The 26,868-nt window shown below is 45.6% G+C and overlaps 1 protein-coding gene across 23 annotated transcripts in view; it reads left to right on the forward strand.

Annotated features, from left to right (window-relative positions):
• LOC135215277 (uncharacterized) overlaps window positions 1–26,868 on the forward strand; it is a 524,407-nt gene that overhangs the window by 96,033 nt on the left and 401,506 nt on the right. For 17 of the 23 annotated variants that reach the window (XR_010314640.1, XR_010314645.1, XR_010314642.1 and 14 more), the window contains one exon: window positions 13,255–13,347. The exons of the other annotated variants lie outside the window; for them this stretch is intronic. The gene's annotated coding sequence lies outside the window, so the exon portion shown is untranslated. The remainder of the gene's footprint in view (window positions 1–13,254; window positions 13,348–26,868) is intronic. 23 annotated transcript variants of the gene reach the window in all.

The following is a 26,868-nucleotide window of genomic DNA, read 5'->3' on the forward strand; positions in this document are numbered from 1 at the left end:
GAGAAAGTTCACAGCTTCGGAGGGGACGAGGTTGACGTTAATCGCCCCCTTTTGGCCTGCAGCGATCTGGTTCACAGAGGTGATGTCCTACCTGGTGGATTTTCCGAGATCTCTTCCGTTAAGGAGAGATCTACTCAAACAGCCCCACTTCGAGAGGTACCACAAAAACCTCTCCGCTCTGAGTCTGACTGCGTTCAGACTATCCAGAAGTTGGCCCAGAGCGAGAGGTTTTCGAAACCTGTGGCTAGGCTATCGCCACTGCGAGAAGACCTTCGTCAATCGCTTTGGTTTACCAGTCGAAGTGGGCGGAGCTTTTAGGAGCTGGTGTAGGAAGAAAGGAGTTTCCTCTACCACGACCTCTGTGAGCCAGATCGCCGACTTCCTTCTTTATCTCAGACGAGATTTGAAGCTTGCAGTGTCAACCATTAAAGGCTACAGAAGTGTCTTATCTGTAGTTTTTCGACATAGAGGTCTTGACCTTGCTAATAACAAGGACCTACATGATCTACTAAAATCTTTTGAGACCACCAAGGTACCGATATCTAAGTTGCCTTCGTGGAATCTGGACGTGGTTCTCAAGTTTTTAATGTCAAGCCGCTTTGAACCTCTTTACTCTGCCTCTTTGCGAGATTTGACGAAGAAGACTGTATTCCTAACTGCTCTGGCGACGGCGAAGAGGGTTAGCGAGATACAGGCGATTAGTAAACACGTCGGCTTCAAAGGGCATAATGCAGTCTGCTCTTTGGGTATGTCATTCCTGGCTAAGAATGAGAACCCTTCCAATCCTTGGCCTAAGACGTTCGAAATCAAGGGTATGGCAGAAATCATTGGTCAAGAGCCAGAAAGAGTCTTGTGTCCTGTTAGGGCTCTTAGAGAATATCTTAGTAGGACAAAGGAGTGTAGAGGTTCTGCGGAGAACTTATGGTGTTCGGTCAAGAGACCTAATATGCCCATGTCCAAGAATGCACTGGCATTCTTTTTAAGGAACACCATTAAGGAGGCGCACTCTAATTGTCAAGACAGTGACTTTAAGCTTTTAAAAGTTAACGCTCACGAAGTAAGGGCTATTTCGACTTCTATAGCCTTTCAGAAAAATATGGCTCTCAAAGATATTTTAAGTGCCACTTTTTGGAGAAGTAACTCGGTGTTCGCCTCGCACTATTTACGGGAGGTCAGAACGACATATGAGAACTGTTACTCTCTTGGACCATACGTCGCCGCAGACACTATCTTGGGGGCAGGAGGTAGCACTCATCTTTTCCCATAGAAAAGGGTAGGTGAGTTTTTAATGTTTGTAATGTTTATGTTTTGTAGGGTCGGCCCCGCCCCGAATGCGGTCTTCCCTTCTTTTAGCCTTTTGTATATGGGAGTATTTGGTTAGGCTAACTTAGGGGGTGGTTTTGCCTCGTTGTCCTCTTGAGTATGGTCATGGTCTAGTCACATTGTGGTCTCGTCCCCGTTGGCAGATCATCTAGAGCGCACCAACTACACAGGTCTCTACCTTGTTGGTAACTCTAGTGAAGCAGATGCAGGCTTGGGTGACAGTAATCACGAAGTCAGCTATGCTAACAGGTAAGGAACCAAGATGTCAATCATCTACATTTATATGTTTCCTAAAATCCTTTTCTGTCTCTGTCCCACCGCCAAGGTGCGGTGGGATTCAGCTATATATATATCTGACAGGTAAGTTTCATGAACAAAATGATATTGTTAAGATACAATAAAGTTTGTTCATACTTACCTGGCAGATATATATATTTTAAGTACCCACCCACCTCCCCTCAGGAGACAGTGGAGATAGAAATCTGATAGAAAATGGGAATGGTTCCTGATACCCGCCTCCCAGCGGCGGGAATGGGTACTAACCACCCTACTCCCACTACGTGTGTCGTAAATTTTTAGAAATTCTGTCGGACTTCAGAGAATACAGCTATATATATATCTGCCAGGTAAGTATGAACAAACTTTATTGTATCTTAATATCATTTTTCACTTATACAACTTCCCGGTGGTTACATATATCTGTCGTCTCCTGACGTCACGGCAGAATTTGAAATTCGCGGCTGCGCTAATGGTTTGATTGGTGATCCCTCTACTCCTGCCCTCTACCGGGTACCAGGAACCATTCCAGCAACATGTCAAAAGTTTCCTGCCGTCGGAACCGGTAACACGGTTCCTCTGCTGGTTGGAATTTTGAATTGATCATATTGGTTTTTCTCCTTTTGGTGATGTACCTTTAGTTTTCTGATCTTTTTGCTAGCGGCGCTAGAGTTATTTTGGATTTGAAGATTTGTTGTCCTTTTTTAGGAATTTATTTTGTTTTGTCACAATGTCTGACACCGGCTCTATTCAGTATAGGGTGTGTAGTAGTGGGTGTAAGACTAGACTTCTTAAAGCTTCACTTGATCCTCATTCTACTTGTGTTAGCTGTAGGGGACGTGAATGTTCTTTTGAGAGTACGTGTGAAGAATGTAAGTCTAACATCTTGGGAGTGGAAGGCACTGGAAAAGTATATGAGAAAGTTAGAAAAAGATAGAATCAGAAAGGCTTCACAGAGATCTACTTCTAAGTCAGTGAGTAGCCAGGATATTCCTCTGATTTCTGTTAATTCTGATCCTATTAACCCCGTAAGTGTTGTTGTTTCTCCTGCCCTCGACTCTGTATCTCCCGATCCCGATCCCGTGTCAGTTTTACGAGCCGATATGGACTCGAAATTTGTCTCTTTCCTCACCACTATGCAGAAAATGGGTGAGACAGTGCAAGAAGTGGTACATAAATGTGACAAGTTACTTAGTGCTAGTGCAGTGGAGGAGGTGGCTGTTCGGCCCGTTCGTTCTCCTAGGTCTAGGCACCTGTCAAACTCCCCAGATCCTGGGAGGAGGCATGCCGAAAACCGAAGGGAGGCGAGCGGGATCTGCTCCCGAGCAGTCGCCCCCTCAAGCAATCCTGTAGCCGTATCCCAGGATGCTGTCGCTCACCATTGGAGAGGTGTTGCGAGGAAGTGTTTTTCGTCAAGCGACTCGAGTTCAGAAGTCTCCTCTCATAGAGGCTGGCGTCATAAGACGTCTAGACCGTTGAAGAGGTCTCGCGATGTTTCGCCTGCTGCGGTTCCCAAGAAGGTGGCTGCTTTGATCTCTGCCGAGCCTTCCTGTAGTTTTTGGGAGGAGCCTGAAGCTTTTTCGCCGGCTGTTTCAGTCTATCGTCCTTCTCTCATAGAAGTGGAGAAGCCGGGCTCTCGCACGCCTTCAGAGCCTCCTCAAGCAGTAACTTCTGCGGTTCCAGACGTGTTTGTGGCTCATCCTTCTACTCCTCCCGCGCCTTCTATGTTGGTGGATCCTCAGCTTTCGGTGTTTGAACAGATGAATGCCAAGTTAGGCAGTATTTTGGAGCTTTTTGGCAAGTCTCTTTCGTCCCCGAATGCGCTCCCGGCCGCCTTGGATCTTCCGACACAGACTCCTGTGCAGTCCTCTTCGCAGGCTCCTCTTCAGTCTCCTCTTCAGGCTCCTCTTCAGGCTTCCATTCAGACTCAAGTTTCGGCCTCAGTCCAGGCGCCTGTTCAGACTCTCCATGTGACTCCTCTTCAGACGCCGCTTCAGGCGCCAGGTCAGGCTCCTTTCCTGACTCCTCCTCTGGCGCCAGGTCAGGCTCTCGCTCGGGTGCCAGCTCAGCTGCTCGGATTCGCCTCCGTACAGGCGCAGACATCTTCTCCTGCCGCCTCGCAGCCGCCTTGGGTTTATTATTGTGTGACTTCTCCGAACAGGAATCCTCTTCAGATGGAATGTTCCCCAGTTTCTTCGAAGGAAGCTTCGGAAGTGGAAGAAGAAGAAGTAGTAGTTCCAGAAAAAGACAAGCGTTTGTCGGGGTACAAGCAACTTTTACGATTCTTCATCGACAACTTTGGAGATTCTTTTGCGCCTTTCGTTCCAGTTTCTCCTGGTTCGCAGTGGAAAAAGGACAGTAAGCCTGACTTCTCATCCTCGTTCACGCCTCTCGTCCTCTCGATTTTGGCTAAGAAGGCTATCAAGAAAGTGAACTCTTGGCTTTTGGAGAAGAGGGAACAGGGGAAGAATGTCTTCTGCCTTCCCCCTTCGAGATTTTCGTCAAGGAGCCGTGTCTGGTATGACACTGGAGAAGTTTTTTCCCTGGGTGTGACTGCCTCCGCTCAGGGAGACTTTTCTAGTCTCGTGGATTCCTCTCGTAGATCAGCCCTTGATACTGCTAAGATTTTCTTTTCGGCAAGTGAACTGGATCATCTTTGCAAGAGTGTTTTCTGTGTCTTTGAAGTTGTTAGCTTCCTTTACTTCTCTGGCTAGGAAAGTCAAATCATTTGGGCTTTCGGAGGAGCAGTTGAAGGATTTTGCCTCTGTACTTGATTGTACGTATTGATAAAGGCATCTGTGATGGAGCTTCGGAGCTTGCTGCCATTTTCGCCTCTGGAGTGTTGAAGAAGAGGCATATTTGTTGCTCCTCCTTGTCGAAAGGGGTCTCCTCGAACCAGAAGTCCGCCTTGCTCTTCTCTCCTTTCGACAAGAAGCACCTTTTTCCGCAAGAGATTGTGAACGAGATCGCTCAGTCCTTGACGCAGAAAGCGACTCAGGATCTCTTATCGCAGTCATTGAAGAAGCCCGGGAAGATTGCTCCGGTACTTTCTGCATCTCGTAGTGCTTCCACCACGGAAGCCCCTAAACCATTTCGAGGTAGAGCTTCCGTTAGATGTTTCCCTAGGTTTCGGGGGAGAGGTAGAGCCTCGTCTAAAACCACTCTCTCTTCCATCAAGAAGTAGGCTCGTAATCCTCCACACAGCAGTAGGAGCCAGATTACACCTTTTCTGGCAGACCTGGTTTCACCCGGGAGCGGATCCTTGGACAGTTCAGGTCCTGAAAGAAGGTTACTGTACACCATTCCGTTCAGTAAGCACCCCCCTCTCACAGATTTTCCTGTGGATTTATCCGCTTACTCGGAGAACTCCGAGAAATTTGCCGCCCTCCATCAAGAAGTTCTCGCTTTACTGGCAAAGAGGGCTATAGAGTTAGTGGACGCTCCTCAGGAACCAGGATTTTACAATTGCCTTTTCCTGGTAAAGAAGGCCTCGGGGGGTTGGAGACCGGTGCTGGACGTGAGCGCCCTGAACGTCTTTGTCTTGAAGACAAAGTTTTCTATGGAAATGACCCAGTCGGTATTAGCAGCTCTTCATCCAGGAGACTGGATGGTCTCCATAGACCTTCAAGACGCCTACTTTCATATTCCGATTCATTCAGAATCAAGGAGATTCCTGAGATTCGTATTCCAGGGTCGGACTTATCAGTTCAGGGCCCTATGTTTTGGCCTGTTGACAGCTCCGCAAGTTTTCACCAGAGTTCTGTCGTCAGTAGCAAAGTGGCTTCATCTGGACGGGATACGGATCTCCATGTATCTGGACGATTGGCTTCTCAGGGCAAGTTCCAGACAGAAGTGTGTGGAGGACTTACAGCTTACAGAAGACTTTAAGGTTGGTGGACAGCCTGGGACTTTTAGTCAACGAAGACAAGTCGTGTCTCACTCCCTCTCAGGAGATAGTTTATTTAGGAGTGAGACTGAATTCAGTTCTTTTTCAGGCTTTTCCGTCTCGTTGAAGGATCGACTCTTGCCTGAACAAGACAGACGATTTTCTTCTCAGACAAACTTGCTTGGCGAAACAATGTATGAGCCTGTTAGGAACCTTGGCCTCGATCGAGCAATTTGTAAGTCTGGGCAGGCTCAACATGAGACCACTTCAATTTTACTTGAAACAGAAGTGGCAAAGGAAGAAGTTCCCAGACTCCTTCGTGTTTCCCGTCTCGGAAGGGATCAAGCAGGACCTCCTTTGGTGGAAGTCAGAAGGAAGGCTAGAGGAGGGCTTGTCCCTAAGCCAGTTGAGCCCCAACCTTACGCTCTTGTCAGACGCGTCGGACAAAGGGTGGGGAGCCACTCTGGGGAAAAAGGAAGTGTCGGGCCTTTGGTAGAGTCATCAGGAAAGCTGGCACATAAATCTGAAAAAGCTAAAAGCGATTCATTTTGCGCTAATGTACTTCCAGGCAGAGGTAAGAGGGAAAGTAGTGCTGGTTCAAGCAGACAACACCACGGCTCTCTCTTACATAAAAAAACATGGGGGGACACACTCGTTCTCTCTGTGCGAGGCAGCGAGAGACCTACTCATTTGGGCGAAAGAGAACAAGGTTGTTTTGAGCACAAGATTTATTCAAGGCTCGAAGAATGTAAAGGCGGACATTCTCAGCAGAGAAGGACAAGTCCTCTCCACAGAGTGGACTCTACATCCCCAAATATGCAAGAAACTTTGGAAGATTTGGGGATGTCCTCTTTTGGATCTCTTCGCCACGAACAAGACGGCTCGTCTGCCACTGTATTGCTTCCCAGTTCCAGACGAAGAGGCGTTTGCAGTGGATGCCATGCTTCTGGACTGGTCAAATCTAGATCTTTACGCCTTTCCTCCATTCAAGATGTTGAGACTAGTTCTGACAAAGTTCAGAGGTCATCAGAACGTAAGGATGACTCTGATAGCCCCCTTTTGGCCTGCCAGGGAATGGTTTCCGGACCTGTTACAGCTGTTGATGGACTTTCCGAGAGAGTTGCCATTAAGGAGAGATCTACTCAGACAGCCCCACTTTCTGAGGTTCCATCACAACTTGTCCGCTCTTCGACTAGTCGCCTTCAGACTGTCGAGCATCTCCTCAGAAAGAGAGGATTTTCAAAGAGAACTTCAAGAGCTATTGCTAGACCCAGAAGAGAATCCTCTGATCGAGTATACCAAGCCAAGTGGGTCCAATTCAGAGCTTGGTGCATAAAAGAAGGAATTTCGTCTTCTAAGACCTCTATAGCTCAGTTAGCTAACTACTATCTTTTTCTTCATGATACTAAGAAGCGCTCTACCCAGACGATTAGGGGTTATAGAGCTATGTTGTCTTCAGTGTTCAGACATTGAGGATTAGACGTTTCTAATAATCAAGATCTCTCAGACCTGATTCGTTCCTTTGATACATCCAAGAAAAAGGAGTCAAGAACAGTAGCTTGGAACCTGTATGTAGTTCTGAAATGGCTGATGTCTGACAAATTCGAACCGATCTCCTCTAGTTCTTTTAGAGACCTGACTAGGAAGACTTTTTCTTTGTGCTTTAGCATCGGCTAGAAGAATTAGTGAGCTCCATGCTATTGACAAGAGAGTTGGGTTTGCTAAGGGAAAGGCAATTTGCTCATCAATGCTGGGTTTTTTAGCTAAGAATGAAAATCCCTCCCATCCTTGGCCTCGTTCTTTCTCTATAAAGAACATTTCGGATCTAGTGGGGCCTAATGAGCCTGAATGTTTTCTCTGCCCAGTGAGAGCACTTAGACATTATGTGCAAAGAACCAAAGGTATAAGAGGCAAGAGTGATAACCTGTGGTGTTCATTGAAAGATCCTTCTCGTCCTCTTTCTAAGAATGCTCTCTCCTTCTTTTTAAGGAATTTGATTACTGAGGCACACAAACAATGTCAGGACTCAGATATCAAAGTGCTTATAGTCAAAGCTCATGAAATAAGAGCAGTGGCTACGTCTATGGCGTTTAGACGTAATCTGTCCTTAAAAGACATTATTAAATCTACATTTTGGAGAAGCAATTCTGTCTTCGTATCTCATTATCTGACAGATTTGCAAACCACATATGAAAATTGCAGTACATTGGGGCCATTCATTGTGACTGACACGGTATTGGGTGAGGGAGAGAAGGATGTCTCCCATCCTCACTAACTTTTCTCCTTGATTGTGGTTTTTTGTTTAAAGGTTGTCTGAAGATACATGGGGTTTTTAGTGTATCTTTCATTCTTTTAATGTCTTGGTGTATTTTTTAACCGACTGTGGTGATCCCTCGTTTCATTGTGTTTTTTGTGCTCTGTACTGCGCCCTGAGCAGGGCATTATAGTCTTGTCCGTTACGGTCACGTCCTCAACGACTAAGTACTTATTATTGTGTCCGGCACATGGATCCATATATCCTGTCGGTACAATAAAGGCCAGCGGACTACAGTAACCACTGAGTCGGCTGCCTTTAAGGGTAAGGAACCTATATCTTCGGATAATTCCAACAGTTATTTTAGCTGCCATTGTCCCACCACCTAAATGTGTCAATCAGCTATATGTAACCACCGGGGAAGTTGTATAAGTGAAAATGACATTTTTATAATAATATAAAGTTTCACTTATACTCGCCCGGTGGTTACATAACGAAGCCCGCCCTCCTCCCCTCATATGGACAGGTAGGCATGAAACTTCTGACATATTGCTGGAATGGTTCCTGGTACCCGGTAGAGGGCTGGAGTAGAGGGATCACCTGTCAAACCATTAGCGCTGCCGCGAATTTCAAATTCTGCCGTGACGTCAGGAGACGACAGCTATATATAACCACCGGGTAAGTATAAGTGAAACTATATTATTATAATGTCATTTTTCAAATTCTATCTCCTCCCTTGATATTTAATATTAATACCTGGGATTACTACCATATATAGACCTGATGTAGACCTCCAATTGAATGAGGAGTTTTTTTCTAAAAGTAATTTTTTTGCTATATATGAATTATTCCTTATGGTAAAAAAATAAACCCTATAAATTAGGAAAACAAAATTTATAAAAAAAAGACGAAACAAAAATTGGAAAAAAGGCTTCATTTGATTTTTCTGTCTTTCTGAGTTGTATACCAAATTCCAATGTTATAGCTTTAAAACTAAGTGAGAAGATAGATTTTGAAGGTCAATAACTATAGTTTTGAGATACAGGCGTTCAAAGTTTTTCTTCGTATTTCTATAACGACAGTGTTACTAAATAATGATTATTATGAATGTATATTTCTTTTTTGTGTATTAATAAACCAAAACTATTTTATTTATCATAATTTAATCATAAATGATGATCCCTTTGCTCATATATCGTAGCTTGGGGCACTGCGTCAGGCAAGACAGGGCACTCCTTTCTACGCAACTCACTCTCTCTACTTCACTAACTCGGCTTATTACGCCGAATTTTCTTCTTCTGTATGTTAGCTAGATATTTTCCTAGTATTTTCTGGTTTGGCATGATGAAATTCTTGCCGAAACAATAATAAACAAACGTAAATGCATGAGAATGTCAAGAGGTGAAATTCGAAGTTGTACTCTCTTTTTATAAAGACAGTGTTAATAAATCATGATTATTATGAATTCCATATTCCTTTTTGGGTATTAATAAACCAAAACTATGTTTTTTATCATAAATTAAGATCCCTTTGCTCAAAGATCGTAGCCTGGGGGACAGTGTGACGTGTGCTTCAGGCAAGACGGGTCCGTTTACTTACTACCAACCCTCCCTCTCTCTCTTCACTAACTATGCTAATATCGCATATATTATGATATACTGTAATCATATTAGAGCAATTTTCTTCGTCTTTATGTTAGTGAGATGTTTTCCTTGCCTTTTCCTCATTGGCATGATGAACTTCTTGCCGAAACATAGATGAACATATGTAAAAGCAAGCGAATGTCAGAGGTGAAACTCGAATGTGTAGACAACTTGAAGTCTGTGCTCGCACTGAATCATTGTTCAACTTGATACTCCCCTCTGTGACCCACGGAATCTCTACAGATGTCATTTCTCACAATTTCTTTAACAATAATTATCAAAATTTACGATAACAGAAGAAATATTGCATTTTCTTGTACGGATGAATGTTTAGGCTTTTTGAGTTATGTTTACTAATTACCCTGTAACTTCGAAAGTAAGAGGAATTTTGACGAAATATTTCGTATACGTATTCTCAGTTGCCATATGAAGCTCCATGAATTTTTTCATGACTGCATTTTTTGCCCTATGCCCCCATATATAAGGGTTCCGGCCAGCCCCCTTAAGTGTCCTTGGCTTCAGTTGTAGCAGTGAGGTCACCATTTGTTACATAGACCTAAGTGCCCAGGGTAGAGAGGTTCAGAATTTAGAAATGGGTTAAAGTAATCCTTGTGGTTTATAATTAGAATTTTATATTTGTTTTTGTTCCCAAATTTCTCCATAAGGTCTACTCTTTCCATTTTTCTGATATCAAAACAGTAAAATGGTCACTAAAAACTATAAAAAAGTATTTTTAAATATGTAACTGACCTGGCAGTTATATACATAGCTATATTCTCTGACTTCATGATGTCACGACAGATTTTCAAAACTCGCGGCAATCGCCGACAGGTGGTCAGGTGATTGTTACCTGTACGCCCTCTAGATAGTTACCTGGAAACCTCGGATTTTCTCTGTCGCCCGAGCCGGCAACATTATCGTTGTTGGCTCTTCGATAGGATTTTCGCTGCTCGCTAGAGTATTTCATCTTTGGTGAAGTATTGTTTTGGGTTTTGCTGTTGTTGACTTGGATTGAATTAGGATTTTGTTTTGGATTGCTCAATTAACAATGTCGGACTCTGGAATTGTTTATCGAGTCTGCAGTAGGGGGGGTGCAGAGTTAGACTTCCTAAAGCTTCTCTTGATCCCCACATACTTTGTGTGAATTGTAGAGGTCGTAATTGCACGATTGAGGATAGATGTGAGGAGTGCATGATCTTGAATGATAAAGAATGGAAGGAGTTGGACAGGTATGTCCGTAAACTTGAGATAGATAGGGTTAGAAGAATGAGAGTTCCCTTTCCCATTCATCTGTTTGACAGGAATGTTGTTCTGCGAACAAGATTTGTGCATGGAGAGCTAAATGTGAGAGCGAACCTGTTAAGTCGAAAGAACCAAGTCCTTCCGACAGAGTGGACTCTCAAGATGGAGGTATGCAAAAGTCTATGGGGGTTGTGGGGCCAACTCTCCATAGACTTGTTTGCGATAAGCAAGACAAAAAGAATGCAGACGTTCTGCTCTCCGGTTCCAGACCCCCAATCCGTAGCATTGATGCGTTTCGCATGGACTGGAAAGGACTGGATCTTTACGCCTTCCCGCCTTTCAAGATTCTGCACAAGGTGGTGAAGAAATTCTCACAGTCCGAGGGAGCCAGAATGACCCTAATAGCCCCGTACTGGCCGACGCGAGACTGGTTCACAGAGGTGATAGATTGGCTAGCGGACATTCCCAGAACCCTTCCGTTACATCCAGATCTGCTCAAACAGCCCCACTTCGAACGGTATCACAGGAATAACCCTGCTCTGCATCTAACTGCCTTTCGATTGTCGAAAAACTCCTCAGAGCTAGAGGCTTTTCGTGAGAGGCAGCAAAAGCTATTGCCAGAGCGAGGAGGACGTCGACCATCAACGTCTACCAGTCGAAGTGGGAGGTGTGTAGAAACTGGTGCAAAGAGAAGAAGGTGTCCTCGTCCAACACCTCTGTGAGCCAGATTGCAGACTTCCTTCTTCATCTGAAGCTTAAAGTAGGTCTAGCCACGATTACCATTAAAGGATATAGAAGCATGCTGGCTTCAGTCTTTAGACATAGGGGACTGGACTTGTCTAAAGATCAGGACCTTCATGACCTAATTAGATCTTTTGACACTTCGAAGCAAAAGAGAGAGCAGGTACCAGGGTGGAACCTGGATGTTGTGTTAAAGTTTTTGATGTCAAGGAAGTTTGAACCCATCCAGGAAAGCTCTTTCAGGGACTTAACCAGAAAGACGCTTTTTCTGGTTGCTCTCGCTACAGCTAGGAGGGTAAGCGAGATCCACGCTATGGACAAAAAGGTGGGAATTAGTAAATCCAAAGCAGTTTGTCTGGCCGAGATCTTTTACGTTACCTAGCCTTAGAGACTTTGCAGGCCAGGAGCAAGAGAGAACTCTTTGTCCGGTGAGAGCTCTGCAAGTTTATTTGCAAAGATACAAAGAGGTCAGGGGGACCTTTGACAATTTATGGTGCTCCGTCAAAGACCCCAAGAGATCCATGTCAAAGAACGCTATGGCCTTCTTTATTAGAAGCGTGATAAAGGAGGCTCACATGGAGTGCAATGAAGATTTATACAAGGCACTAAAGGTAAAAGCTCATGAAGTTAGAGCAGTCTCGACATCTATGGCCTTTAGGAAGAACCAGTCCCTAAAAGCCATCTTAGAAGCAACGTACTGGAGAAGCAACTCCGTCTTTTCTTCATTCTATCTTAAACAGATAGAAACGGTCTATGAAGATTGCAGAACCCTTGGACCGTTCGTAGCCACCGGCTCAGTGATAGGTGAAGGAGTTGATGTCTCTAATCCTACATGCTAGGCCCTTGATGTTTTTTATGGTTGTCTGTTGAATGCTAGGGGAGACCTTCAACAGTCTAGTGTATATGTGTTTTTAATTTTTTGTATTAAGTTTTGAGATGGTTAGGTGGTCTTTTGCCTGGTTAAGCCCATATCAAGGCATAGGTGGTTTTGTTGCATAGAGGTCACGTCCCGTCGACAAACTCTTTGAGCTCTTCAGCTACACAGGTCACATCCCTAAGCTGGAGCTCCTAAGGAGAGCAGACAAAAGAGGCAGTACTTTTGAAGTCAGCTCCCTTAGCAGGTAAGAGTCAAGAGTTACCTTATATGTAATTATTTTACAATGATGTTGCTGTCTCTGACCCTCCTCCAAAGGTGTCAATCAGCTATGTATATAACTGCCAGGTCAGTTACATATTTAAAAATGACATTTTTATTATAAGATAAATTTTTAAATATACTTACCTGGCAGTTATATACATAGCTATATTCTCTGACGTCATGACGTCACGACAGATTTTCAAAACTCGTGGCAATCGCCGACAGGTGGTCAGGTGATCGTTACCTGTACGCCCTCTAGATAGTTACCTGGAAACCTCAGATTTTCTCGCCCTCTAGACTCCTGAGGGGAGGTGGGTGGGTTTCTGATCGTATATAACTGCCAGGTAAGTATATTTAAAAATTTATCTTATAATAAAAATGTCATATTTCATGCCTGCACATGCCCCGACAATCAATCGCTTACAGTAGTATACCACTCAGTACTGATATGGTAAGTACAGTACTGTATTTTTATTTTGCTAACAAATACAGTAGTACTAAGAAGTCAAACATAGTTTGGAAACATATTCTTGAACTTAGAGATTGATTTCTAATGCATACTGTATATTATCATCATAATAATACTTGATAAAAAACACCAGACAAAACTTGGTTCTTTCTTGGAAGTGCCTCTTCCTCAGTGTTTGGCTTGACAGTCCAAGGTTCATCTATCATTATAATCATCCTAAACATTAAATTTACTTTGGTTTGCTTGCATTTGAAGGTTACTGAGAGTTTCTACATATTTCAGGCCTTCCCTAAAGTCATCACTGTGTAGTATGTAGTTGAGTCTAGCATGCCGCCTGCTCTCAGAGATTTCAACCTCATTTGCCAAAGCTAATGGGTAAGTTTTTCACCTGAAATTACTATTTATATAAAAAAAAAGCCACAGGTAGATGTGTTTGTGTCACAGATTGCTAAGGAAGAAGCCTCTGAAAGGAATTGAGTGAACTAGACAGGGAAAAAGACTAATTACAGTACAGTACATGAAGCTACATACTCTATTACAGGTACTGCCATATATATAATTTTGATATATTAGGTGGTAGTAAAATTATTCCGGTGTGGACACTTTCCTTAGAGGAGAATTTTGGAGGCAGTATGGTGTCTGGCTGAGACACTAGCGTTAAGGTTTCTATTTATTTTGTGTGTGTGTGTTTGTGTGTGTGGTTCTGGTTTGTCCTTTGGTCAGAATATGTTGAGCTCAGGTACAGGGGTAGGATAGGTGCCATGATCAGAGGCTGGTCTGGGTTCAGACTGGTATAAAGAGTTGAAATCTGGGGTTCCTGGTTTTTAAGGGTTGATCTTAGGAGGTCCTGGTTTTTAAGGTTTTTGAAGATTTGTGACATTCATGGGAATCCCAGCAGTGTCAAAACCTCTACCATCTGTATGAGAAACTCTTAGATTAAGATTGGCAGAGGTTCTTTGGATATTTTTTTTTATTTTCAACTCTAATAAGAATCATTAATTCCTCTCTAAGGGATGAGGTGTCTTCCGAAAAATGACTACAAAGTTGCAGACAAAATTGTGTACACATTATTTCTTGTGTGAAGCAGAAATGGAAAGAGTAACTTGAGATTATCAACTACTAATTAAAAAAAAATTCAAAGCTTGGATACTGCTGCAGTCTGGGTATTAGTTGAGCTCATAGTTTCTGTAATTGGTGTTTTTTTGTAGGTTTTGTAGGACAGCATTTTCAAACTTGATTGCATCTTTGTTATCGTATCTTCATTTCTCATTTACAAGCTGATGCTGTTCATGAACAGCAGTGGAAGTCTCAAAATGAGACGTCCTTATTCAAATCCTTTGATAATAGAAAAACCTGTCCATAGAAACATGAGATAAGGTGCCTAGTTTTTGTCACAGAGTAAGATGTTTTAAATGTGCATTGTTCCGATACGTAATACAAACCCTCGGTCCTTTAACAATAGGAAGGTAACTAACGGCAGCTGGGACGGTCGTAAGCTTCGAACAAGGGGAGAACGGTAGTTAACTGCTTGTCCGATCGTGCGCGCGCCGCGTGCCCGAGAGGTGAAGAATCACTTTTGCTTTCGGCCGTGGTGTGACAGGACGTGCTCGTCATCGCTCTGCCCGCTATTTCGTCGTGTGCTTTGAAAGTTTTACCATTTCTTCTTACTGGTTTGTTAGTGGTTGTGAATGAAATTGTAAGTAATCTTTTCATTTTTTCATTATTATTATTATTGTGAAAAGTGAATAATGGATCTGGAAGAGCTTTCGCCGCGCCCACCGGTTGCCCGTAGAGTGTGTCCCGGGCTGGAGGGGCGTAAATGCGGCGGATTTTGCTCATTCCCAGAAATAGATCCACATGAATTGTGTTATCGGTGCCAGGGGCGAGAATGCTCCTGGGCCGAACTATGCAATGTTTGTGAAAATTGGTCCGAGGCGCAGTGGGTGCTGTATGGGGGTAGGAAGAGGCGTAGATCGACCAAGGAGTCGTCGGAAAGCTCTCCAGCGACTCCTTTGGTGACGGATACCTCGTCATCCTTCCTGCCCCCAGCTCAGCCCCCACGGTTTGCGCCTTCCCCTGTGATCCGTCGAGTGTGGAGGAGGGCGCTCGATACCCGGATGTTCAACTGTATTCGGGGTCTTCCGTCCGCTCTGGGTGGGGTTCGTCCTCCCCCAAGCGCGAGGGTGCCCCTCTAACTGACCCGACTTTTCCTCCCTCAGGTGTGCCTTCTGTGAGTGACGACCTTGGGCAGGTGTGGGCGTCGTTGGGACTGCAGGGCGCTCCCAGTATCCAGGGCTTAATTCAGCGATTGGCAGGGTCGGCAGTGGTTACTCATGGAGTGGTGACAACTACGACAACTACCTTGTCTACTCCAGCGTACGCCGCCCCTCCTCATGTGGTGTATACGCAGCACATTGCTTTGGTGACCCCCACAGCATCAATCCAAATGCCAATTGCTGCCGTACCTAAGAGGGGCGTGCTGCCTCCACCTGGGTTCTATGTGCTGCCGACCCCCGACTTTCGCTGTCCAAAGAGTTCTCCCCTGGACCTGCCGCCTGTCCCTATGATGAAGCTGGCTGAATTTGAGATGCCAGTGACGCCTGATTATGCTGCCGTACCTGCAATACCTGCCGCTGATGTTGCTGGCCCAGCCGCTCGCGCCGCTCCTGTGAGGCGCGCTGTGCGTGACGCTCCTGCTGTTGCTGGTCCTGATGTTGCTGGTCCTGCTGGTGCTGGTCCTGCTGTTGCTGGTCCTGCTGTTGATGTTCCTGCCGCTCCTGCCGTGCCTGCCCCTGCCCACGTCGTGTCTCGTCATGGAAGTGTTGCCCCGGACTCAGGTCTTTCCGGACAGGTTCAGTCGGGGCGTGTTGCTTCGTCAATTGGCCCGGTTTTTCTGTGGATGGAAGACCTGACGTCCATCCTGAGAGAGCTAACGAAGAAGAGGAAGGTGTCATTGTCGTCTTCTTCGTCTTCTTCGTCGTCTGTTGCCGCCTCTCCCCCTTCGACTTCTAAGGCTTCCAAGCCGAAGAAGAAGAAGGTTGCCTCTACACCCCCCCCTAAGAAGGCTCCTTCGGGACCTTCGAAGGGCCCGTCTCACTCCGGTGTGACGGGGGGTTCTTCTGCTGGTCCTCCTGTTCCCTCGGGAACGGGGCCCGTCTCCTCTTCTGAGAAGAAGAAGAAGACGGGGACCAAGGGTGTGCTGGCTACCGCTGGTACACCCTCGCCTGGTCTTGGTAGCTCTGCTGCTAAGCCAGGTACCGGCTCGGCTTCTTGTCCGCGAGAAGTTCCGAGTGTACGGTCTCCTTCGGGTGACCGTGCAGCCAAAGTTAAGACGCCTGAGTTCGCTCAGCGTCATGACCGAGGCACGGAGCAGAAGACTGTCGAAAGTCGAACAGGCGACTCTCGCCAAACCAGCGGCCGCTCTCGTAGCGACCAGCCGTTACCTCGGGTGGACGTGACGGTCTCTGACCGGCCACGGGTTGAGGCTGGGAAGAGGTCCCCTCGACCAACGGTACCAGCCTCGGCTGGTACCAGCGGTTTGACGTGCCACGAGGACGCTCACCGGTCTCACCGCGAAAGCGAGCTCTGCAGGTCACCTGACCGCCGCTCCCACAGGGACCGGGCGGAGACGGTGGCCAGCAGCAGCTCATCTGATGCACGGGACCGGGGTCGACATGCTCAGTCGAGCCGCTCGCCACAGGTGAGCGGCACGGCCAGGCCTGCAGATCGATCCCCACCGCGGGTTGGTGATCGGCTGCAGCCCCCCACGTACGCTGGTCCTGCCAGCGAGCAGGGGGGGAGCATCAGGTCTGCCTCTCCACTACCTTCAACTTCCTCGGGGTACACCGGGAAGAGCGAGGTAGCTAGGAGTGATCGTGAGAGGTGCGCCGCTCACGATCCCGTCACGACGCCGCACGTGCCAGGTATGGTCTTAGGACCAGCCAGGTCGTACGCGCAAGTGACTGGAGGCGACCGTCAGGGGTCTGTTGCTGTTTCTCCTTCTGAAGGAGGATGGTCTCGAGAGCTGCTCTTGTTGGAGGGACTGGACGGTCCTACTCCTCAGGACGCTGTAACTCCCGAGATCCAGAGGAACTTTGCCCAGGTTATTGCGCTGATTCGTCAGCGCAACGACCTGGGGGAAGGATCGTCGCTACCACCATCCGAGCCCACGTCCCGGCTCGAGTCATTTTGGGGCCCGAAGAGGGAACCCAAATTGACGGTGGGACTGCCGCGATCAGAGCTTGCAAACTCAGTCCTTGACCAGGTAGAGAATTTCGTCTCAGGACGAGAGGATTCGCTTAAGTCAGGACGGTCTCCAAGCTATCTTCCTCCTCCTCTGCAGCGACAGCGAAGTTTCTACGTGCCTTCAGTGGATCCAATACCGCCCAAACAGGTTAACCCGGAGCTAGCTAGGCTAACTCCAGGTGTGTCCCTGCAGCAGCTCCTGTCGGAGAACTTGTGGTTCTCGCAGCAGGAGGCACTGGGCCTGGAAGCTACCGCTATGGCAGCATTCCAGGCAGTCTCTTGGTTGGATCTGTGGTCCCTCACAGTATCCAAGGTCGCGGCCGACTCTGGGGGCGCTGCCCTCGAAGACGACCCCGACTTCAGGAGACTGTGCCAGTCTGGAGGTAGGGCCATCTCCTACCTCGCCCATCAGACGGCAAACCTGTGGGCCAACTTGGTTCTCCGTCGTAGGGACGCTGTCCTTACACGAGTAGCCAAGGGGGCTGGGCGTGAGGCGGTAAATGGACTCCGTAATGGACCTATGAAGAGTTCCTCCGCTCTCTTTCCTGGAGAGATGGTGGACGCTGCGGTGGAGAGACGGCGCACTGATGACGGTGACCGTCTGGTTCACCAGGCAGTCACGAAGGTTTCTGGGCAACCTCGTGCAACTGCGGCTAAGCCTAAGAGTTTAGCTAGCGCTTCCTCGGCTGCTAAGACGGCTGCTCCATCGAAGACCCGATGGAAAGACTCTTCCTGCTTTCAACTTCTGGTAGAGGAGGCCGTAACCAGCCCTCCTCCCAGCCCTCCTTGAAGAACCCCGAGGAGGTGCTGGGAAGAAGTCGAAGCGAGGTGGGAAACGCTAGGGACGGCGTTCCCCCTCACCTGCTGCCGGAAGTGGGGGGGTGCCTAGCGAGCCATTGGGCAACTTGGCAGCGCTACGGTGCCGAGACCTGGATAGTAGACGTCCTTCGGGAGGGATATCTACTACCCTTCGAATCTCGGCCACCCCTCACCTCCAACCCGGTCCATCTTCAGACTTATGTACAAGGTTCTTCAAAGGACGACGCTCTTCGGCAGGAGATCAAGACCATGCTGACCAAACGAGCTGTAGAAGTCGTAGTAGATCGGTCACCGGGCTTTTACAGCCGCCTTTTCTTAGTGGAGAAGGCATCGGGGGGCTGGCGCCCGGTGATAGATCTCTCTCCCCTGAACCGATTTGTTCGCCAGTCTTGGTTCAAGATGGAGACGGCACGTTCCGTGCTCGACTCCATCAGGGAGAACGATTTCATGCTTTCGGTGGACCTGAAGGATGCATATTTTCAAATACCCATCCATCAGTCCTCCAGAAAGTACCTCTGCTTCATCTTCGACAGGACGGTGTACCAATTCAGGGCACTTTTCAGTCTGTCAACCGCCCCACAGGTGTTCACGAGAGTGTTCACTCTGGTGTCTGCTTGGGCCCATTCGCACGGGATACGTCTTCTGAGGCATCTCGACGATTGGCTGGTCCTGGCGAGCTGCCGCTCGCAGTTGCTGCAGGACAGGGATCGACTTCTAAAGTTTTGTCGCGATCTGGGGATCGTGATAAACTACGAGAAGTCCGATCTCGAACCCAAGCAGAAGATGAAGTACCTGGGTATGCTGATCGATACGGTAGCAGGTCAAGTTCGCCCCGCAGACTTGAGGATCAGCAGATTCAGGGAGGCAGCCGGCCGGTTCCTGTCTCGGCAGGAACAGGCAGCTCAGCAATGGCAAGTCGTGATTAGCCACCTGTCGTCACTCGAGAAGTTAGTTCCTCACGGACGTCTTCACCTGCGGTCTCTCCAGTGGAGACTAAGGGAGAGTTGGTCACAGGTAAAGGATCCACCTTACTTCCCCGTGTCCCTCACGGAGAAGGTGAGGCAGGACCTAGCCTGGTGGCTCGACGACAGGAACCTCTTAAGAGGAGTGCCTCTACGCACTCCCCCCCCCCGGAGATGTTGCTGTTTTCAGACGCATCAACCGAGGGATGGGGCGCACACCTGGAGGAGTTGCTGGCTGCAGGTGTGTGGGACCATCACGACAAGCACCTTCACATCAATGTCCTGGAACTCAAGGCGGCGTTCTACGCTCTCCAAGAATTCCAGGACCGCTTGGTGGGACACTCAGTGGTGTTGATGTGCGACAACACCACAGTAGTGGCATACGTCAACAAGCAGGGGGGCCTATGTGTCTCTCCCGCTACACCAGTTTGACCGTGCAGGTGCACGAGTGGGCCACGGCTCACTCAATAGAGCTGTCAGCATGCTACATTCCAGGCAAGAGGAATGTAGTAGCAAGAAAAGCTCAGGCGTCGGGATCAGGGGATAGGGGACCGAGTGGTCCCTACACCAGAAGTGGCGGCGAAAGGTGCTCTTCAACCTGTGGGGGCGTCCAGTCATAGACCTGTTCGCCACCCGGCACAACAAAAAACTTCAGGTTTTTTGTTCATAGCTGTGGGGCCGGACCCATGGGCCAGCTGCAGAGACGCTCTTCAACACCCCTGGGACAACCTCTTCGTCTACGCCTTTCCTCCCTTTTGTCTGATTCGGAAAGTGATCAGCCGAGCGCTGGTCACTCCAAATCTCAGGATGATCCTGGTGGCTCCCAAACGACCTCAAGCCGTTTGGTATCCGGACCTGCTGGCTCTTCTTGCGGAAGAACCGAGAGAGATGCCCCACTGGCACAACCTTCTAGCCCAGCCACATGTAGAACGGTACCACCGAGCAGTCCAGTCCCTACAACTTCACGGCTGGCTGTTATCCACCATCTCTTGCGAACAAGGGGCTTTTCTCGTAGCGCAGCAACAGAGATAGCTGGACACGTCCGACAGTCCTCTGCAGCTGTGTACCAGGGGAAGTGGGCCGTCTTCTGTGGTTGGTGTCGTAGACGGGGTCTATCTCCTCTCAGAGCCACTCTTCAGCAGGTAGCAGATTTCCTCGTTTTTCTTCGCCGAGAGAAGCTCCTCTCAGTACCCACAATTAAAGGATATAGAGCCGCCCTGGCTCTTGTCCTAAAACTGAGGGGACTGGACATCTCAAACTCATTCGAGATCTCCTTGCTTATGAGGAGCTTCGAAAGGTCTTGCCCACCCAGGGAACTCAGGCCCCCTGAGTGGGATGTGACTCTCGTCCTTAGGAGTTTGACTCGAAGACCATTCGAGCCACTCCGAGAGTCGTCAGACAGGGATCTGACCCTCAGACCCTCTTCTTGCTGGCCCTGGCATCGGCGAAGAGAGTATGGGAACTTCATGGTCTTTCCTTCAATGTTAAACATTCCAGGGGATGGGGATCTGTGACGCTCGATTTCGTCCCGAACTTCGTAGCTAAGACTCAGAATCTGTCGATCCCTGACGACAGGTTCGAGTCTTTCACGATCCCCTCCCTAATGGATTTCACCGACAACGATACGGATGAGATGCTGCTTTGTCCTGTGAGGGCGCTACGGCGCTATCTGAAGAGAACTCGACACCTCAGGCCTGAGTGTCGACGCCTCTTCGTTAGCACTGGGGTTACCAAGAAAGAAGTATCCAAGAACACACTTTCTTTCTGGCTGCGTGAGGTGATCAGGAGAGCGGTTACGATGGCGATGGTAGTGACGACATCCGTACGCTCCGACCGAGAGCCCACGAAGTCAGAGGTATTGGACCCTCTTTGGCGTTCCGTAAGAACTTCTCCGTGGCGCAGGTCCTGAAGGCAGGTGTCTGGGCCAACCATGACTACCTTCACGTCCTTCTACCTTCGGGATATTGCCCACAAGTCCTTGGATACTTTTTCCTTGGGACCTATGGTGGCTGCTCAACACGTTGTGTAAGCTTATCCAGCACCCGAGCAGGCAGAACAGCATCGATTCCTGTGTGACTGTAGAATGAATGGTGTGAAATGAGAGTGCGACTGGCTTCTCTTCTCCATCTTTCTCTACCTCTACCTGTGGGCAGAGGGTCACGGTCGTCACCATGCTGGAAAGGAATTTCGATGCAGGTAAGCTACTCGACCGAGCCCCAATCTTTCCCTTTAGTTAGGGATAGAAGGAAATATCCTCCACTTCCTCCAACAAGGGGGAGGGAGTGGATGCCTACTTGAGACAAACCCATAACTTTATTTTGGCTCTTGTAAAGGAGCAAGTTCTTGCTTGCTGGTACAATGAGATACGCTTGCCTCTCTCTTAGTACTTGGCTCAGAGGTCTGACCATTGATCCTGCGGTGCACACCCCGATCAATCGGACAGAGGTTTGGATCCCTCCCTTGCTCTTACGACCAGGGAGGCATTCCAAGGTTGGACGAACACCAGTCTGTTCACCAAAAAGACTCAGATTCCTCCCACCAATAAGTGAGTCTTCCTATTGTTAAAGGACCGAGGGTTTGTATTACGTATCGGAACAAATGACAATTTGTCGAAAATTACATTTTTCCTAACTATACAAACCTGAGGTCCTTTACATATAGTCCCACCTCATACCACCCCTCACTCTGCAACTTTTTGCATGGGCCTAAAGCAAAAGTGATTCTTCACCTCTTGGGCGCGCAGCGCGCGCACGCACGATCGGACAAGCAGTTAACTACCGTTCTCCCCTTGTTCGAAGCTTACGACCGTCCCAGCTGCCGCTAGTTACCTTCCTATTGTTAAAGGACCTCAGGTTTGTATAGTTAGGAAAAATGCAATTTTCAACAAATTGTCATTTTTCAAAAGCCAAACCGGATACTGACCTTGGACTTATTATGTTGAAGATTTGGGACCATTACGCATTCCCAGCTCAGATTGGCGTATGGAGTTGAAGGGACAAAATGCCAATTGGGTCTTCAGGTTGAGCCTAGTTTGATTGTTTAAGAGGATATCTTGCTGTCTCCCAGACCTTATTTACATTATAGTGGGCTGTTTCACAAATAGCAATACAGTATTTCTATGCATTTTGTAAGATGTCTTCAGCAACCTTAGCACATGAACCACGTGTGTTATTTATCATAAACAAAATTGGCAGTAAAAAACACATGATACTGAAGTAGCTAATGGTTTGTGTCAGGTCATCAGACCAAACATTCATAAATCAGATCAAATCAGCAGCCAAAAACACATACGTATTGCTATTCCACAAACATTTCTTGCTTTACTGTTTGCAATCTCTCTCTTGCACGCTGTGGACATATTATTGATACAGTATTGTAATATTAATCCTATTAAAGATACTTAACTGCAATATTATTGCTATCTTTGTGGAATAGTGCATAAATGTTGACTTATCATCACACTTCGAGACCAGACACCTCGATTACATTGTCCAAAAGATGATGTGGGCTGCATCGATTCACACAGTTGACTGCGGAGTCATTGTGTTGGCCTTTTGTTTTTTATTTTTGTCTGGGTTATGGTGTTTACCTCTGGTGGGGCTTTTGTAATGTTTACATTTGTAGTTATAATTCCTTTATGATAATGAAAAGTATGTTGTAAGCTGTGTGACTTTACACAATTGTGAGGTAAATAACTTGCGTAAACCTAGCTGTGTATGTGTGTGTTGGCATTCATTTCTGATTCTGTACCAGTCTCATATTTCATAAAATCTCAGACACAGTGACCTTCCTCCCAGAATGAACTGTACTGCTGTTGTAGTTGATAAAATGGCACAAGACAAGTGTTTTTAAGAGTTTGTTAAAATATTGGAACTGAAGGCTAGAGAGCCATTGCCAAGACCCTACTTCTGATATGAGGAACTGTGTGTTCAATGTTGATGGTGGTACTAGGGGTTTGTGTCTCACGGTTTTTGCCGTGTTCGAAGAGACTTCTGTTGTGTATTGAGACCTCGTGTTGGTTAATGATAACTTTTGTTTCATAATCCATGGTGATCTGAGTTCAGGTTTCCTGCATGAAACCACTAGTTGCAGCTAGCCTACAATAGGCTTGTTGAATGCCCCAGTCCTTGGGGACCTTAAGCGATTTATGATTTTTCCAGTTCAAAAAGGGAGGTGCTCCTAACTTGCAAATATGTAGGAGTAACTCTAGTTATATCTAAGGTGTGTAGGCTGTGTATTCTGTCTTATTCTGAATTCCAAAAGTGACTGATAGAAGAGAGTAATTATTAGCATTGCATGTCTAGCCCTTTCTTACCAGGTGCTTTGCTGGATTGATGCAGTAAGCTTACACATAGAGCTTCCTTTCTATGTTTCTTATCAGAATCATAGAAGCAATCCCGCTCCTTCCTCTAGCAAGGGAAGGAAGGAGACTGGCAATAATACAAACCCTTTCCATAACTTTGCATTAATGCCTCCGACTCTAAATATTCTTCCCAGCCCATTTTCGGATGAGTTATGATTCCTCACTCATTTCGGAACAGCCCAGAAGTCTGACTCTTGATCATGCAGCTCCTACACTCTGATCAAGTTGTCAGAGGCAGGGCACTCCTCCTCGCTCTTACGACCAGGAGGAATAGCCCAAGTTTGCAGAACTCCAGTCAGTTCTAGAGGCTCACTCATATTCCTCCCACCAATCAGTGAGCCTTCCTTATGTAAACAACCGAGGGTTTGTATATCTTGTAGGAACAAATCACAATTTTTGAAAGTAAATTGTATTTTTCCTAACTACACAAACCTGAGGTCCTTTACATATATGCCCACCTCATGCCACCCCTCAATCTGAACTTGGGCCAAAAGGCAAAGTGGAGTGTTTACATCCGGGCAGGCTGCCACACGGTAGTTACTGCCTAACCACCTTGTTCAAGAATTAACGGCCGTAATTCCAGCTACGCTGAAAGTAATTCCTTATGTAAAGGACCTCAGGATTTTGTATAGTTAGGAAAAATACAATTGACTTTCAAAAATTGGGATTTTTACTATTTTATTATTATTAGTGTTGCAGATAATCATTATTATTATTATTACTGAACCCAATTTCACAGAGAAAAATGACCTTACCTTACAAAAACAGGTCAGCCTAACCACTCCAACAATTGTGGTCAAGGGCTAAGCATCTGCTTTTGCATCTAAACAGTGTCAAGCTTAAAGGGTTCCTGTAAATGACAGGACTTTCTTTGCTTAAGTCACTAAGCACTCACAATGCACTTACAGTCACTAAACACTCACACTTACATACACTCGCTAAACGCACATACCTAACATACACTCACACTCAATAACACTTGACACTCACTGAATACCCAACACTCACTAGGCTCTCGCTATACACTAAACACTCACTAAACACTCATAAAACACTAAACTCACTAAATACTCACTATACCTCAAGCACTCAGAAAACATTCACTAAACACTCACATAATCCTAAACGTTAATTAAACAATAAACAATCACTAAGCACTCACCATGCACTAAACATTCACTATACTCTCATTGCGCACAAAATACTCACTAAACTCTAAACTCTAAATGCTCATTAAACCCGTAAACACTCGAATTAAAGACTAAACAGTGAATGACCATCCACTCTTCACTCATTAAACATTCAATAAATGCTAACATTCACAAGACATTCACTACACACTCACTACACACAAACATTCACAAAACATTAACTAAACCTAAACACTCACTGAATACTTACACACTAAACATTCACCGAATGCTGATGCACTAAACATTTGTTAAACTAACATTCCCAAAACCCTAAACACTCACTAAAAATTCACCGTATACTTAGCCACTAAACATTCACCAAACACTTAACATGCACTAAACCTTCACTTAACCCTAAACACTCACACACTAAACATTCACTAAACACCAACATTCACAAGATATTCACTAAACACTCACTGAATACTTACTAAACATTCACTAACATTCGCCAAACATTCACTTAAGCCCTGGACACACTAAACATTTACTTAATACAGTAGTACCTCGAGATACGAAATTAATCCGTTCCGAGGCGCCCTTCGTATCATGAGGTTTTCGTATCTTGGACCAAATTTTACGTGTAAAATGCTAATCCGTTCCAAGCCCTCCAAAAACACCCCAGTAAATTATATTTCCAGGCCTAAAACACATGTTCTAGGGTTACGACGCCGATCCGACAAGAAATATGACTCCAAAAAGGCAAAATACTGTACATACTTGAGTAATATTCAACTGCATGTAATGTTCAACCCCATTTTTACTGCATATATTAGGACTTAAGCATATGTCCCTTAGCAATAAGCCTAGCCTATGTTAGCGGTTGCTACTGTAGCCTAGTCTATGATTCTGACATCTAAACCTAAGAAGCTAAAAGCTTAGAATATGCCAATAAAATGTATAATCAGTATGTACTCATTTCAAATAATTATTGATTAATCATTAACTATAATACACAAACAAACAAAAAAAAAACCCTCCAATCGATTGTTTACATTCAGCTCTTACCGTCTTACGAGTACCGAACGAACGCTAAGCAATCACTTTTTCTAGGACACAGTAAGCCATAAATTTTCATTAGTATCTCTCTTCAACTAATGAAACTTCCAAACAGTATAATAACCATTCATTTCTATTCTTTATTCTATCTTTACCTAATGGAGATACCGAGTTACTGACGGCTATAATGAAACATAATACAGTAACGTATATTAAAACAGAAGAATAATTCTAAAAAATACGTATGTGTTGGCAGTCTGATTTATTTTTTATTTTATGATATCTAATTCACAATTTTTTTATTAAATATATTGCATGTACTCATCTCAAATAATTATTATGTAACCATTAACTATAATAAACAAACAAAAAAAGCTTCCAAACTTCTGTTTACATCCAGCACTTGCGAGTATCGAACGATCGCCAAGCAACTACTTTACACAGTAAGCCATAAATTTTCATTATCTCTCTTCAACTACTGAAACTACCAAACAGTATAATAACCATTAATTTCTATTCTTTATTTCTATCTTTACCTAATGTTTTTTTTTATTAAATGTATTGCATGAATAAGTTTTTCAATTTACAGCATCCTTTTACCAATAGAATACTTAAAGCACAAGGGATAGATGCTGACCAATAGGAGAACAGGATCTTATGGGGTGACTAGCATCAGGAACCAATGGGAGAGCGGGGATGGTGGCGAGTTTACTCAGCTGGCGGCGCGGGAGTTTTAAAATTGTTCTTGGTGGTCTGGGCGAATCTCAGGACTTTACAGCAACAACCTTTCGTATCTTGAAAACTTTTCGTATGTAGAGCTGTAAAATTTTTCGTATTTGCTTTCGTATCTCGAGTTTTTCGTAAGTTGAGCCTTTCGTATGTTGAGGTACCACTGTACTTACACAATAAGTATTCAATAACATTCACCAAACCCTAAACACTGTTAGCATTCACTGAATACTTATACACTAAACATTCACTTAACTCTAAACTATACATTCACTAAGCACTTAATCATAAACATTCAATTCACTGAATACTTATACACTAAACATTCACTTAACCCTAAACTATACATTCAATAAGCACTTACTCATAAACATTCACTTAAACGGACCGTCCGCTATGATGTCTATTTTTTTTTATTTATTACGCAAAATACATAGTTTTCATATATGTTTTAGATATATATAATACCTTCATCATATAAAAATTTCAAGTCATTTGATCAAAAACTTTTCGTTTTAATAGCAAAAATCATGATTTAAAAAAAGAAATTGGTAGAGTTTTCTCCGCTAATATGACATCAGTTGTA

Source organism: Macrobrachium nipponense, chromosome 5 (assembly GCF_015104395.2).
Source record: "Macrobrachium nipponense isolate FS-2020 chromosome 5, ASM1510439v2, whole genome shotgun sequence".
NCBI classification, from domain to species: domain Eukaryota; kingdom Metazoa; phylum Arthropoda; class Malacostraca; order Decapoda; family Palaemonidae; genus Macrobrachium; species Macrobrachium nipponense.